Here is a 16,374-nt window from a genome sequence, read left to right as displayed (position 1 = left end):
AGAAACCGTATTCCATCCTTTTAAATACATAGGGACAGATTTACAACTTTTGGCACATCTCTGCTAATCAGCAGGGATGTGCCAGAACAGTTGCGTCACGCCAAACCACCCGTGTGCCACCACTTATGCGCCGCATTTACAATGCAGTGCACCGTGGCGCATGGATGGGCAGATGCGTGTCGCATCCCCTGGCGGAAAGGCGGCGCATTGCTGGAGTCGCGTCGCAAGTGCGACACAGCTCCAGCAAGGCTCGGGGTGCCCTTATTCCTAACATGCTGCATCAATCCCCACGCGTGCTTCAAGCAGGCGCAGGGTTTTGACGCAGCATGGCTGTAAAAGTGACTAAGTGAAATCTTGTAGATTTCACTTTTCAAAGGCATTCCTGCGCCGGAATTCCCCCCCCCCCGTGCCAGAACCCCCACATGTGGTGCAGGGCTTTACAATGTGGCACATTTCCCTAGATGCGTCACGTTGTAAATACCCCACACCATGGCGTTGCCTCACAAAAGTGAGGCAAAGGCGGCACAAATGTGCGGACCGGGCTTGTAAATCTGCCTCACATTTGGGCACGCCACAATAGACAGCACACATGACAAAGCAAACGCTCGAACAGAGTTAAAAGAAATGTCAGACAAAAATGGTGTCTGCTTCTTCATCATTTCCAGCAGTTTAGGGCATTGACCGGCCTCCTGCATGGTCTTGAACAGTTCCTTAAAATCCATGAGGAGTGACTGAGCCACATAGGCACCATAAATACATGACCTTAAAGTCAGAAGTGATCCAGAATATACCTTCTTAAGAGAGGTATCAACCTTCTTGTCTTAAGCATCTTTTAACACATTTTCCTCAGACATAGAAGAGCGTCCAACCAAACTCACCACCACCGAATCAACATGCAAAACATCAGGCATCATGTCCTCCATATTCTCCAATGGATACAGCTTTGTCATAGAGCGCGGGACCGAAATTCACTCCAGGTTGTTCCATTCTTTCAAGATGACATCTTGGACAAACTGGTGGATGGACATTGAGGTACTGGAAGGCTTCTTGAATTGAGGCAGCACAGTATCCTTGGTAGAAGAAGAGGAAGCCTCTTCCTGAGGAAACTCCATATTACCTCTGACATGAGATAACATTTAGGGGGGCGTGTTGTTGCAGGGTTTCTGCTCAGGAACAGAACTACACTTGGGACCAAAGGACGTCAGTATGCAGGGACTAAGTCACCATACTACATCGGCCTCTGCTGGCCCAAACCCAACTATCTTATAGTACCTCACTTGCCCTCCTAACCTTTCCAGAAAGACAAGTGATTAGCACCCCTGAATACAACAGTCCCGACCCTCTCAGGGATTATAGTTCCTCCGAGCACTCCATTTAATAACACACAGTCTTTGTGAAGTCTTCTCTGATCGATTTTAATGTCCAAATCCAATTCAAATGTGTCACATCCAAGATCCACCAATTAATAAGACGCAGCCTATTCAATAAACCATATACAATGAAAAGTCCTGGTATATTGTTTGACAGAATTGCCTAAGCCCATCCTTACTACTAAGGCTAAGTGATTACAGATTATAGATCTCTGGGATTCGGTGGCGGACCCTGTTCCTTAGCACATATAGAAGGTTGTTCTACAGCGCAGTTGATGCAGCCCTTTCGTCTGCTGGTCCTTGGCTCTGTCTGTGACTGCACATCCCAAGTTATATTACAAAATGTGCATATTCAAAACAGCATCTGGATTTCTGTATTATGTTTAGATACTAGTGTTGGATCATAACGAATAACAATGAGCGATGTTTTTAGCACCTTGCTAAGGCTGTTCAGACTAAATCCCAGGAAAAGAACAACATACTAAAACATGTGCTGACTATATATGAATTATAACGTGGCACAAAAACAAGCATGCTGTTTCGTAACACTTGTAAAGCAAAAGCAGCCTACATTATGCAAAATAAGGCTAACATAGGGAAAATTCACTTAAAGTTCACACCAGTGAACCAGTGCACACCAATTTTAACTAATGCTTAACTTTGCTATGCGTGTTTTCCAAATTTCCACTGATTTTGAATACAGCCTGGAAAATGTGATCTACCCAAATATCACGTATTTGTAGACATCATAGAAATAGGAGTGAGATATCACTCCTTCACCAGATGCACAGCTTGATCCGCATATTTAACACATATTAACCTTCAATTTCTCCAGATTTGAAAATTATGAATCTATGTACTCCCAAAGTTCTTGATCACTTGTTTATTGTCCTTTTGAATCACACGTGAGATGCTTATGTTTTCAACAGTTTCTCATGTGGCAGATATGCCCATCCGGGCCTTTTTCTGTAGCACGCCAGAATACATAAAACATCCTCAGTCGCTGATCTTATCGCACCCAATGCACTTCGGGCTGTTAAAAGCCCTTGGTCAAGGGTCCTCTACAAATAAAAGAACACTACCATTAGATTCTAAGCTACAGACCTCTCTACTTTACAGTTTAAACCATGAAGTATAGAATACACATTTCATGCCAAATTTGATAACTAACCCCTCAACAGCGTTATTCCCGCTAACAGCGTCACTACACGATGCAATGATGTTACCTGAAAAAACCGCTATCAGGCTATATTACCCCACATCATTAATCTTCCTCGCTCTAAACTGAAGCCTCCAAGGTGTTCCCCCTCACCTTTAGCCTCACACATACTTTGTCACTTAATACCTCAATGCTGACCCACATCACTTTCTTCCGTGCCTTACTGACTTCTTTAAATTTCTTCTCAGCGTTCTCTTCTTTTACGAGGCAGTTTACCAAATGTGGCTAACTTCCCTCTCTTTATAACGAGTATAACGTGACTCCGCCCCTCATAATACACCAATCACAACCACCCGGCTATTATGATGCCTATCCTGAAAACCCCACATCCCATAATTCACTGCTTCAGTCATAGCATGATTGATGAACCCACACAGATTCCAAAGTTGGATTTATCAACACATGCACCCAGAGGACACCTCAGAGGTGGCCCCTGAAACAACCCAGCACAAGTGGGCTTACTGACTGGGTTCAGGCAGCCTAACACCAGAGACAAATTACGGACCCCTAAGGGTGAGGGCCTTCCCTCTCGGGAGGCCACAAACCAGGCCGGCTCTGGGAGGGGGTGGTTAGCACCCCTCCCATGAGATGACCTTCAGATTAGCCGGCCCAGGCAAGGAAGCTTCAAAACAAGCCCCTCCGCCTAGGGTATGTGACTCTGGTTTCTCTTATAGGACAGGAAGCCAACCCCCATGGGCTGCTCCAACTTTGGCAGGAGGACAGGTGGGAATATTAGTTACATTCGGAGGGGTGCCCAGAGTCAACCAGGACCACCCCTAGAGTGGGACAGGTGAACATGACCCTCTCGTCAAATGCCTCCATCTTGTCTTGGAGAGAATTAACCAACCCGGGTCAGGGTTAAGCCTACTTCCCAACGGAAGTGGTCATAGGAGGATATAGTCACACTTAAGGTAAGTAGCCTATTTTTACTGTTTAATACCAACCACATACATTGGCTTTTAACAACTAGCCAGCTGTGGTATTTAATGTCATGCATTACCATTGTCATCTTTTAGGGTTACAATCCTGAAATAATATCCTGTTTTCCTTTGTTTAAACCAACTCTAGGTATGGAACTCTAACAATCATTTAGCTATGGTACTTAATGCTATGTACTGAGATGATAGAATTTTGTGTGATTATTTCATAAAATTGACTGTATCCCTGTGCTTTTTTAGTTTTTCTATCCTCTTACTGTAGTGCTTTTAATATGAATTGTAAATGTTTTCCCATATGTGTAAACCTCCTGTTTTTAAACGAGTGTCTAGACCCCCGAACCTTCTCTGGTTCTGTTCTTCTCTTTTCTGGTTTAGGGTGTCTATGTTTATACAAATTGTGTAATATAATAATAATAAAATTTTTGTAATGTATGTTTTTGTATGTGTTCTGTATAGCCCTGAAGAAGTCCGGCAACGGACGAAACGCGTCGGCTATCTGCAACTATCAAAAAAAGAAAAATAAAGAATAAAAATTGAATAAACGAAAGAAAATCCAAGTCACTACTTTTGTGTGTCTCATCTGAACAGTTGGGAAAACTAATAACTTTGTTCATTTGTATGTTTTTAATAACTGTTTTTGCAACAAATGTGTAACTTTTGAAGGGTGCTGTCTAACTATCATAATTAGCCTATTGGCTACTACCTGCCACTCTCTCGAATACCCCTAAATTCAGTATTTAAGTGGCACCCCTGGGTCAAAAACCTTGGATTCTGATGACCTAAGAGGACACCAAAGAGGCGCAAAAGCAGAGAAAGCTGAAGAGACTGACTGGGCCCCAGCAGACTTCTTTGAAAACTGCGCCAAAGTCAACTCGCCCTGCAGCTGTTGACTCCATAAATTGGGAGGACTGCCTGCCTGTGAAAAAGACTCAAGACCTCCCGATGACAGTGGATCTGTTCTGAATAAACTCCAAAGAAAAGACTCTGAGGCCTCCGGAACTGGCATAATTTGACTTCTGAAGTAACTACTACACCTGCCGCCTCCGGACTGAGTTGAAGTGAGCCAATAGTGCAAAGAAGGTTCCTGGGCCCTCCACAGTTTGTTTCCATGGCAGTCTCACCTCTCCATGCCTCCTCAACTACGGCTGGAGCCTCTGCATGCAGGCCCCCTCAGCCGTGACTGGTCTGGTAAGGAAAAACCAGATGCCTAAGTATAGCTCTGCACCCGTTGCCCTTCGGCCTTGGAGAAGAGCACCAAAGGTGCCCACTCTTGCAAGGCATGAGCCCACTTGCTTGTTCATTCTGACTGGCTTCCTAGCCAGAGCCTGCCGCCTCTTTTTACAGAGACCGACCGCCATTAAAACGCATTGGGCACCTGACGCTGTACCCAGCTGCCCTCATGGAACTGTTGGTGCTATATTGGACCTTGCCTACCAGTCACCTTAACATTGCGGAACCCAGAAACTGCACAATGTCCACTTTTTAAAGTGAAAATAATCCATAGTTAAAAAACATAGTTACCTGAACGATTTTTCTCTGATGCCTAAACATATATAAATATACTGGCTATATTTATGAATTTGTGTGGCTCTCCTTCTTGAGTCATTTTGTCATTTATTGGCCATTGTGTGTATTTTGTGAATGCCTTGCGCTCCTCTGTGTTATGCCAAAGGCTGCTCGACCACACTACTCCCTAATAGAACACTTTGGGATTGCATAGCAAGTCCCTGTCCACTAGTAAGGGAACCCCTGTAATCTTTACACAATATATCAGATTATTAAAGTATATCACATAAAGAGCCAGCTTCCTACATTTTCTCATCCGTGTCAATAGAGCTAATATGTTTGCCATTGCACACCTCTCCTCAAGAAGGAGCGGCTCATACTGTGCATTATGCAGAAGATGTAAACCCAAAGAACAGTCCTGATAATGGGTCACTAAGGGACTCATCAGCAGTCCAATGTTTGAAGTTGTGGGCATCTGCTGTGCCAGGCAAATATCTAGTGCCCGTTTGAAGGGGCACCAGATGCAGTGGAACTAGGGTTGCCGGCACAGGTAAAACCAGGCAGGCCGGAATGTTAGCCACCAATCAAGGTCCAGTTCTCGAAACAATGACATACCGTAAATTTAAAGCATGTGTTCATGACACCGCTGGAGTGATGGTAGTTCCAGCAGACCTGCAGATGGAACATCCATTGCAGAGAAGCAAAAATAGAGCCACAATGCCGTAAATAAGAAACAACAGCAACAGGAACCTTCCGAACACCTTTGAAAAGATAGAACGAATAAAGGCCGGATTACTCCAAAAATAGTTTGTAATGAACTAACTAGGCCCGTGTAGGAAAGTAGGATCTGCTTTTATGGTTACTCCCACTTTTGGCTTGATGTAATGCTGCTTCTGACTAGTCTGACTGGGATTCTGATAATCATAGCCCAGGCTCTGTGCTTTCTGCCCTAAATTGGTGTGGTAAGTACTTGGGTACATCCCAGATTGTACACTGGTGTAACCTTATCAGCCCCTAGTATATGTAACTAAGGTACCCAGGGCATAGGCACACCACGGGTTCCCCATGGGCAGAAGCATTTATTATGCTACCCATGGGAGACCACCCAAACTGTAACTACAGGGTGCCAATTGCAGCCTGTGTAAGCTGGTGCTAGCACCATTTACGAAAGATATGGGTTTATCTATATCTAAGGTCACTGCACTTAAAACCGATACATCACCCCTAAGGCAGGCCTTACAATCCTGCAAGCAGGGTACTCAGATCTAAGTGTGAGGGTGCCCTTGCATGAGCAGGCCACCCTTACAGGCTATGGAGTCCATTCTCCTGGGTTGTAAGTGAGACAGCCATATAACATATAGAGGGGCACAGCGTCATTACGCGATGACCATCTCGAAACTGGCTGTAACGAATCAAATCATATTTGGTATGAAACATGTTAGAATCAAACCCCAAGCACCGTAAATGGCGCGGGAGGTATAATTCCATGCACCGTAATGCTTTTTTCTGAGGCCCTCGGTGCTCCCGATACCTGTCTTCCAGACCCGGACAGCAAGCTAGAGCTACTACTGGCCAGAGGCACTATTCTGCCCTCCTGCTGCTGAGACAAGCTTGAGCAGGGGAAGGCAAAACAATTGGTATCCTGTCACAGGGAGGTGTGACCACCTCCCAGACAGGGTTTACTGTATTGGGGCAGGGTGAAGGCACTTGCCAGCACCACATAGCCTGCGTGCAGGGCACACTTGGTGCCCTCCATGCATCGTCCAGTTCAAACTAGTTTAGGGAGCCATTGGCTCCTGCTCTTGCACAAATCTGGACAGAGGACAGGGGTGTATCTTCCTCCTTGTCCAGCTCCTCCTTAGGGAGGGACCCCTGAATCGTCTGAACCCTTTCCTTAGGGTATTTAAGGGCTTACCTGTGGGTGGGTCCTTAGATTTGCCATAGGACATGATTCATTTCTGACACTACTTGTTTTTCAACCATCTGGGCACTCTGGACTTCGGTGGACTTCGCTCTGGCATCAAAGCTGCAACCGAGAAGACTCCTGCAGCTACTGGTCTTGTTGCCCTGATCGTCCGCCGCATCCTCTGTGCCTGTGCATCATAAAGAAACATTCCTTGGCCTAATGGGCATGCAAGACACCTGAAGGAACCTCCCTTGAAGTGAAGGAGTCACATCTCTGCATCTGCAGGCACCACCACTAAGTTGACTGGTCCGCTGATCTTGGGCTCCCACAGACTCCGGAAGGCTCAGCAACACAGGTAGTGGTTCTTCACATCCCTCGAGGCCTGCCCTGTCATCTCACCAAGTTTAAGGCCAGTATCCATCATCGGTGCCGCAGGAAACAAACCCCTGTGCCTGTGGTTCCCAATCTGTGCGCCCCGGCACCCCTGTGAGCCATAAAATCTATTCAGGGGCGCTGTGCAACAAGCACAGTTTCAAAATAACACTTTTCTGGTCCGCTAAATGCCTCTGTATTTATTGCATTTCCAGTCGAGAGTTTACACGTCGTTTGTCATTAAATTCTTGGCGTGTGCTGCTAACTAGTGTCTACTTTTCACATAGCAGTCTGGCAGGGAATCGTCCATAAACGTGGCAGAAGGCAAGAAACAAGCCCAAGTTTTGACTTCTGAAGGAGAGAAAGCAGAAATAAACCGAGCTGCAGGTACGTTTTCTAGTTCAGAAGGGCTTCCAGCCCTCCTTTCCAAGGCGCACTTACTCATGAGCGAATCTCCACGTATTATTCTGGGCTAGGTTGTTCAGAGGGTTTAAAACACAGCTGCCTCCACTGGACCCCAGTTCCATGCACAAAATCATCCAGGAGTTGGATGTTTAGTAATGCAGTATCCTTATTCTTTTCCAGGGGCGGGTATTTATAAGTCCAGCTCAAAATCTGTTCACGATTCTCCAATATTTCATTTGCAAAATAATGTCACAGGTGCTAACATCCAGAGCAGATATCCTTTTTCTCCCCTTCTGCAAAATAAACCCACACGTTTCGTGTTTCACTTCTTTGACTAGATGAGAGTGGCGCCCTGGTAACCAATGCACGTGCTCTTTGTGCCTTTAATAGACCCTGCCAGGGTGTAGTATAACCAAGTCTTTATTAAAGATTGTTTTGTGAGGTAGAATCCAAACCAATACTTTGTTATTCATGTGCACTGTTTATTTGCACACATACAATCAGGTTTATTTAAGTCCACTACAGCACACTGTGAGTGAGTGAATGATAATATCCGTACGATAGTTAGTAAAGTAAAAAGGTTTCCAATGGCAGTTAGAGAGTTCACAGGATCCTATTTCTCACACAAGTCACATGCAGCGTCTCCATAGGGCACATACAGATGCACATGAACACATACACGGAAGCTCCGTGACACACACAACTGAGGTTGGGCAGAAGATCGGCATGCCATTTAAATTTTAGTAGTATCACCAGCATTATTTTTCCACTGAAAAGGCGAGCTCCACTGAGCTCGTTAAAGAAATCATAAGCCTTATTATCACGATTTCTTTATTTTAGCGAGCTCCGTGAAGCCCGCCTTTTTAGACTAAAAATAATGCTGGTGATACTGATTATGACAGAGCAACTCAATGTTCCATTTTCTCGGGGTGGGTCTCAGTACCAAAAGCTACAGAAAGCAGCAGCTGGCATAAATAAGGGTTTGGGACCAGGCACACAGTTTGCATCACTGGAGCATGTGTGTGCTCTCTGTTGCATCTGCTGCCTTTTCATTGACTTACATGTGGTCCACTGCATTTTTGCAGTGGTGTGTGTGCTCCACAGCATCTGCTGAATTGGTGTGGGAGTTGTTACATTTGCTGCGATGGTGTGTATGTGTGTTCGGGGCTGTATTTTCAGCATTTGAAACTATTGCTGCGTGGTTAAAAAAAGTTGCATGGAAACATATTTGGCTATTAATCTTGTATCTTTTCTCACTTAACAAGTTTTTATTAAACAACTGTTCTCTTTTTTATTTTGTTACAAATATGATTATAATACCTTCATTGCATCCCAATTAATTTAAGGAAGGCAACAGGAAGTACTCCCAAGGTCGGGCTTTCATCCGCACCACCCACCCACTGGTAAAAAAAGATGGTGGGGAGCCACGGCCAACTGTCAATTAGGCCAAGGGAGCTACGGGTCAAAAAAGTTTGGGATCCACTGCCCTATGCAACGAAATGACTTGCAGTTGCAAAGGCTTGTGTGCTTCCTTCCACCAAGAGCTTCAGTCTCCGAGTAGCCCAAACTTCAAGCATCTCCAGTGACCAAGATCTTTGTCCTCACTACATAACTTTTACTGTGGGCCTGAATCTTTGGTGAGCTGCTCGAGATCCTCTCTTGAAGTAGAGGTTGTTGTTCTCTAGTCGGATTCTTTTCCACGAACGAACACTGCCCACCGCCGCACAAACAACAATGTAACTGATACTGAAAACAGAAATCTTTCCTTTGCGATTTCAACATGACCTGTGTGGTACTGAGAATTCTGGACCCTGCTATAATGTGGTACCGAAGCCCAACACTCGTGTCAGAAAATGTCATCGTATCATGACGAATTTGGCATCAGCAGACCGGTAATGATTAGGACACTATGCCTGTGTATTTTCGTCACGATCGAGTGACGCAATCACCCTGAAATCATAGTTTTTGTCTTGGACCCTCGGGTTCCATTTTGTGAGCGGCATCCATCTTGTGGTTGCCTTACATAGTCAATTGATCAAGGCCGAATTCGATCTGAAAGGACACGTACAATTTAGCTGACTCCTTCATGACTTGGCCGAGCTGACTCCACTGCCTCCAGTCAAACCTGTTTGGTAGACCCTCGCCCAGTGGCCGAGTGAGATAGCATCAAGGCGCAACATGTCATAAACCATTCATCCCACACAAACCATGGGGCATATTACCAACAACTAGCGATAATTATCGCTATGTTGGTTTAGCGGCGATATTTTTATCGCCGAGCTGCGGCAATTTTTATCGCTTAGGAACCTTGCTATTATCAAGGTTTATCTCCTAAGCGATCAAAATCGGCCGAAATGCATGAATATCTCTGAAAAGTCAGTGATATTCATGCATTACTGAGCTAATGCTCTTAGCCATGTTAAGACTACTGTGCAAGGGGTTTTTAGAAAGTAGGACTCCAAGGGCGCACTACCTAGGTTAGAACGTTACAGTGTGTACAAGGCATATGAAATATCAATGTGTAGTGCGTGAAGAGCAGACGGCAAACACCCTTAACCGTCCAAACAAGTCAAGAGACAATGCAAATTAACAAAAATGGGCTCTCGCAACTACATTTGTGTAATCAAGACAAGGTACAGTGACCAAACGGCAAAAGATGCGCAGAAGCAGGTTCTTTGATGTAAATCTTCTTGTTACAGCAAGATGTTTATTTTCACCAGACTCAAGAATAATGACAAACGCCGACACGTGTTTCGTCGTGTACGGTTGAGTCAACACGACTCTTCAGGGCATTCACTCCAAATCCACAGTATGGTCGGAGTAAAGTCTGGGTCTTTAAAGCTCAGTTCAGGCTGGGTTTCTCTATGTGGTAAGGCGGAAAGCCGGGAGGGGATTCTAATGATGTGCCAAACGAGGAAACGGGTGCGTCCTCTCTACGGCGGTGCGCCGCTGCAGGCAATCCCTCCTCTGTAGTTTCCCGGCGGTCGTCTCTCGTGTACGGACCTTCAAAATCGGCCGAAATGCATGAATATCTCTGAAAAGTCAGTGATATTCATGCATTACTGAGCTAATGCTCTTAGCCATGTTATCCACCTCCCATTGGATAACATGGCTAAGAACTGCTCAGGGCAGGTGTTAGCTTTCGGAGGTATTCGCGCTTAGCGCGAATATCTCAAAAAGTTGGTAATAGGAGATAGCGATGTTAGCGACTGTTTCCAGTCGCTAACATCTTGGCACGCCCATTTTGCATGTCATTAGTGATAAATATCACTGACATGCAAAGCGGGGCCCAAGATGGTCGATATCTCCAACTAGCTGTCGCTAACAGGTGTTAGCAACAGCTAGGTAATAGGGAGATAATTTTATCTCCGCTTTCTTGGCTTTTAAAGCCCAAAAAGCGGAGATAAACCCCCTTGATAATATGCCCCCATGTCTTTATCATACACGCACCTGTCCCTGTTTCTTGTTTATGATCTGTTTTACGATGAGGAGGTGCCCGATTTTATTGTGGGTTCATCAATAGCGGATGAAAGTTCTGGGCTTTGCTGGATAATCTATCACAAACTGGACATACGAAAATATGGGCTTGCCATCATGACTTCGCGTTTTCATTGTTGTGAAAATATGTATATGACCATACTGTAAAACAAAGAATTCTTGCCTGCAGCTGATATTTTTGTATAAAAGGAGCAGGCTGGTTCTGTAAAAACGAACAGTCTCCTAAGAATATACACACCGTGCTGTTGTACTTCTAGGACGCTTGTTACTTGGTTTCAGCCAATAAAACTCGGTCCTTGACATCACCTAGAAGACTCTGTGTTTCTGTGGTCTAGAACAGGAAGAACTCAAGAGGTCTTTGGGTGTTCCCCTGACACCGCCAGGTCCCTAAAAACCCGGTACCTCACCTGAAGTCAATGTGAGATCTTCCAAAAATGTTACTAATTTCCCTCATCAGTGCCACGCGCAGTGCAACTGACTACGGAAATCAGACATCTTAACATGAATAAGAGTGAGCGAGTGCAATGTCTTGCCACATCTTATGAAATGAAGACAAATGGAACGACATTACATCGTTTATAGATCTCGAACGTGTTAGAAAGATATGCGAACGCATTACTTACAAGACTCATTCAAGCTCTGGCAGCAGCTCTTGTTCCTATTTCGCAGTAGCGTAAACACTGACGAAACACATTGAGATTAGTTGATATATTAATTGCATTTCAATAGCTATTTTCAGACATTATCAGATCTCACCATGTGAGATCTGCCAAAAATTGAGAATACAATTCCCTCGTCAGAGCCACACAAAGTGCAACTGATTTAGGAACGTACATTTAAGAATGTGAGGAGCGATCGCAATTCGCCCTCCTATATACATTTTTACTTAAGACAATTAGAGCGACATTTTGTAATGATCTTGAGCTTGATAAAGAAATGCTATCACATTTGATAAAAGGGAGATACAAAATGTGTGTTCAATGCTTCCAGACAGCTATCATCGGCTGTGGCCGCTGTTGGTTTTGCATACAGGGCATTGTGGGTAGGCTGTATTTACCATATCTTCTTTTCCATGGCCTCTATTCGAGATTTCCTTCAGACGAAAGACTGACGTTCTACTAACTGCCGACAGAGGGCCGCCCTCGGCATTACCTCGTCAACCCTGCTCCAGGGATGGCTTCGAACTGCAGACAGCTTGTGACATCACGTCTTCTCTTTGTATTTTATTTATATTGCCGCAGTGGGAGAATGCTTTTCGTGAAAAGCCATCTGGAATAGGGATGCACCTTTCTTAGAGAAAAATACCAGGGGCCTCATTTATGAGGCCTTGCGGTAGTTTTGCGCTGCTGATGCGTCACTTTTTGTGACGCATCGGCGGCGTAATACATGCACCTTGTTGCGCCATATTTAAAAAGTGACGCATTTAGGTAGATGCGTCACTTTTTAAACCCCTGCGCCACATTATACCTGCGTCAGGTATAATGTATGCAGATGGGGCGTTCCCCCGCAAAAAGCCTCGTAATAGTGACGCAGTGAAATCTATGAGATTTCACTGCGTCACTTTTAGGACGCTGTTGCGTTAAAATCTTGCGCCTGCCTCACAGCAGGCGTAAGACTGACGCAAGCCCTTTCACATGGGGTTTTCCCCATGTGAAAGGACGCATTGCTAGAGTTGCGTCACTTTTGTGACACACTCCAGCAATGCGTCACTTTTGCGCTTACAGATACGTCAGAAATACTGACGTATCTGTAACTCCTTGCGACATGATGCGTCGTACATTAAATATGACGCATCATTGGTGTCGCAAGGAGTGCGCAGTGAAAAGTGACGCATCGCTGTTTTCACGCAGCAATGCGTCACTTTTCATAAATAAGGCCCCTGCCATTTGTTTAAGGAGTCTGCAAAGCCCCTCCCCCACACTAAATATGGCTTTATATATTTGTAACATGACTTTTCTGTCTTTGTTTTCTTTAGTTGTATTAATGCAGCCCTAAAACACATTTACAATTACTATTTAAATGTGCTGTTTGAATTATGCACGAATATGTGCTTAAAGTACCTGCACTTTTGCTTACTTTTGAACTGGCTAGGACATCAAAATAGCGATTCGATAAATAGCGATTCGATAAACTGGCAACCCTAATCAGGAGACTGAAAGTTTGCTGCAGAATCCGCACATTATTTGTTTCCTCCACCCTCCATCCCAGATTGATACATAATAGCGATAGTTTAACTTATATCTGAAACTGTATGCCAGCTGTCAATACTATGCTGAGTTACTCCATGGGACATATGTATAATTAATTTTATTTAGAAAGTTTTGTTTAGGGCGAACATGACCCTTGAAGGTATCAGAGCGCTTTACAGAGGGATGCGGCACAAATGAGAGGCGGCAATCGTGGCAGAATCATAGCAATAGACAAAAATAGCAATAGATACATGACGACATGATACACAAAAATAGCAATAGTTACATAACGACGTAATAGAGGGCAAAATAATTAGTCAGTAGGATAAGGCAGGAGAGACATCAGCATGATAGTATATGAGGTGACTCAGGACCCCTACTGGACTTTAGGACAGGCAAGTATTCCTCAGTAGCGCTTTCATTTCCTTTTTGAAGGACACTGTTGATGGAATCAGTCTCATGTCCGTTGGAAGGGCATTCCAGATTCTTGGGGCGATTCCTGAGAACGAAGGAACGGTTGTATGTTTTTTTTTGTGTTAATTTCCTTGGTTTAAGTAGAAGGGTGCTAGAGCTCCTGGAGGTACGGGCACCACCCGATAGCTCAGGTTTTTTGCGAGATAAAAAGGTGTGTTGAAGTGAAGGGCTTTGTGGGTCATGCAGACAAGTTAAAGGCTTATCCTTGCTTTGAAAGGTAGCCAGTTGAGTGTTTTCAGGTCCGGGGAGATGTGATTGTACTTCTTGGAGCCTGTTACTAGCCTGGCGGCCACATGCAATGAATCTCCGAGGGGGGCCAGTCTGTACTTAAGCAGACCGCAGAGTGTTGCACTGCCATATACAACCGTGAGATGACTAATGCTTGTACTGCGGACTTGAAGTCATCGGGGGAAGGAAAGGTTTTAGTTTCCTTAGGGTGCTCAGCTTGAAGTTCGCTCCTTTGGTAGAAGCACTAATGTGGTCCTGCATGCTCAAGTTCCTTTCCAACACTATATCAAAGGATTTCGTAGAGTCTATGATATGTGGTGTGCCGTTAAGAGCAGACATAGGAGCCTTCGTCTGCAGGAGGAACCCAGATTTATTTCAAAAGCCCGGGCTATGGAACAGAGTCCCAAGCTAGTCAGAGACAAAACCCAGGAGGCTGCTACTTCACTCTGTAGCTTACAAGCCTTTTATGCATTTTTTATCCCAGTCTTTTGGCTGTCAGAACATTGTCTAATCAGGGCAGTGTTTACAGTTGATAACCAGATCCAGACGATGTTTGTAGTTAGTGACCTGGTCAAGTCTTGGTACACAGATCATTGTTCACTCGGCTTTGATCACGGCTCAGTCTTTCAGGTCATTGTCCAATTGCCTTGATGAAAGCCTGGTCTTTCAAGTCATTTGTTTATTCACCCTGATTAGATTCACCCTGAATGTCCAGCAGTCAGACCATTGTCTAGATAACCTGATCACGGTGTCAAGGATGTTTACCAGGCTGGGAGCAGGAGATGGAAAACAAGCTTGTTCACTCAGGGCGTGGGTGTCTCATGGCTTTCTGTTGAACTGCAAAGAACAGGGGGTTGGGTGTGCGACAGTTCCTGGGCAGAAATGCAGGCTGCAAGATGTTTTTTGTCGTGTCAGTTTAGATTTTCTTTAGGCATCAGCAGAAATGACCAGGTGGGTTGTGTGGAAGTGTTTGACATGAGATGGCAATGAAAAAATGATGGAATCTCGGTACAGATGATGCTGATCGGAAAAAAACACTTTTCCTCAGTGAGATTTCACTCCTTCACCAGACGCACAGCTTGAGCCGAGTATTTAACGCATATTAACCTTCAATTTTTCCAGATTTCAAAATAATGATTCTATGTACTCCTAAAGTTCTTGATCACCTGTTTATTATCCTTTTGAATCACACGTGAGATGCTTATGTTTTCAACAGTTTCTCATGCGGCAGATATGCCCATCCGGACCTTTTTCTGTAGCACGCAAGAATATATAAAACATCCTCAGTCATTGATCTTATCTCACCCAATGCATTTCGGGCTGTTAAAAAGGGCTTCTCTACAAATAAAAGAACAATGCTACAGACCTCTCTACTTTACAGTTTAAACCATGAAGTATAGAATATACATTTCATGCCAAATTTGATAACTAACCCCTCAACAGCGTTATTCCCACTAACAGCGTCACTACACACTGCAACGATGTTACCTGGAAAAACCTCTATCAGGCTATATTACCCCACATCATTAATCTTCCCCGCTCTAAACTGAAGCCTCCAAGGTGTTCCCCCATACCTTTAGCCTCACTCATACGTTGTCACTTAATACCTCAATGCTGACCCACATCACTTTCTTCCGTGCCTTACTGACTTCTTTCAATTTCTTCCCAGGGTTCTCTTCTTTTACGAGGCAGTTTACCAAATGTGGCTAACTTCCCTCTCTTTTAAGTAGTACTAGCAGCCCGTCCCGACGTTGTCTGGGTATGAATTGCTGCCGGCCAGTAGTATATTGTTTCGTAGGATTTTGTTTTGATAGCATTTCTTATCTGTGACAGGCCTGTGAAACGCTGCGATTCACAGTGCACTGCTGATGCACTTAAGAGTGCGCGTTCAGTAGTGTGTGAACTCGAGTTTCCCTACTTTATTTTCCTTGCAATATTATATAGCGCGAACTCAACAACATGGCATGAGCACAATTTACATTCAATCAATCAATCAATCAATCAATCAATGCATTTATATAGCGCACTACTCACCCGGAGGGTCTCAAGGCGCTAGGGGAGGGGGGGTCCGCTACTGCTCGAACAGCCAGGTCTTGAGCTGCTTCCTGAAGGCAAGGTGGTCCTGGATCAGGCGGAGGTGAGTCGGGAGGGAGTTCCAAGTCTTGGCGGCCAGGTAGGAGAAGGACCTTCCTCCTGTGGTGGCTCTTCGGATGCGGGGGACGGTTGCGAGGGCGTGGCCAGTCGATCGAAGCTGGCGTGAGGGAGCGTA

This window comes from Lissotriton vulgaris, chromosome 8 (assembly GCF_964263255.1).
Source record: "Lissotriton vulgaris chromosome 8, aLisVul1.2, whole genome shotgun sequence".
Taxonomy (NCBI): Eukaryota; Metazoa; Chordata; class Amphibia; order Caudata; family Salamandridae; genus Lissotriton; species Lissotriton vulgaris.
Note: the sequence above shows the minus strand (reverse complement) of the source record.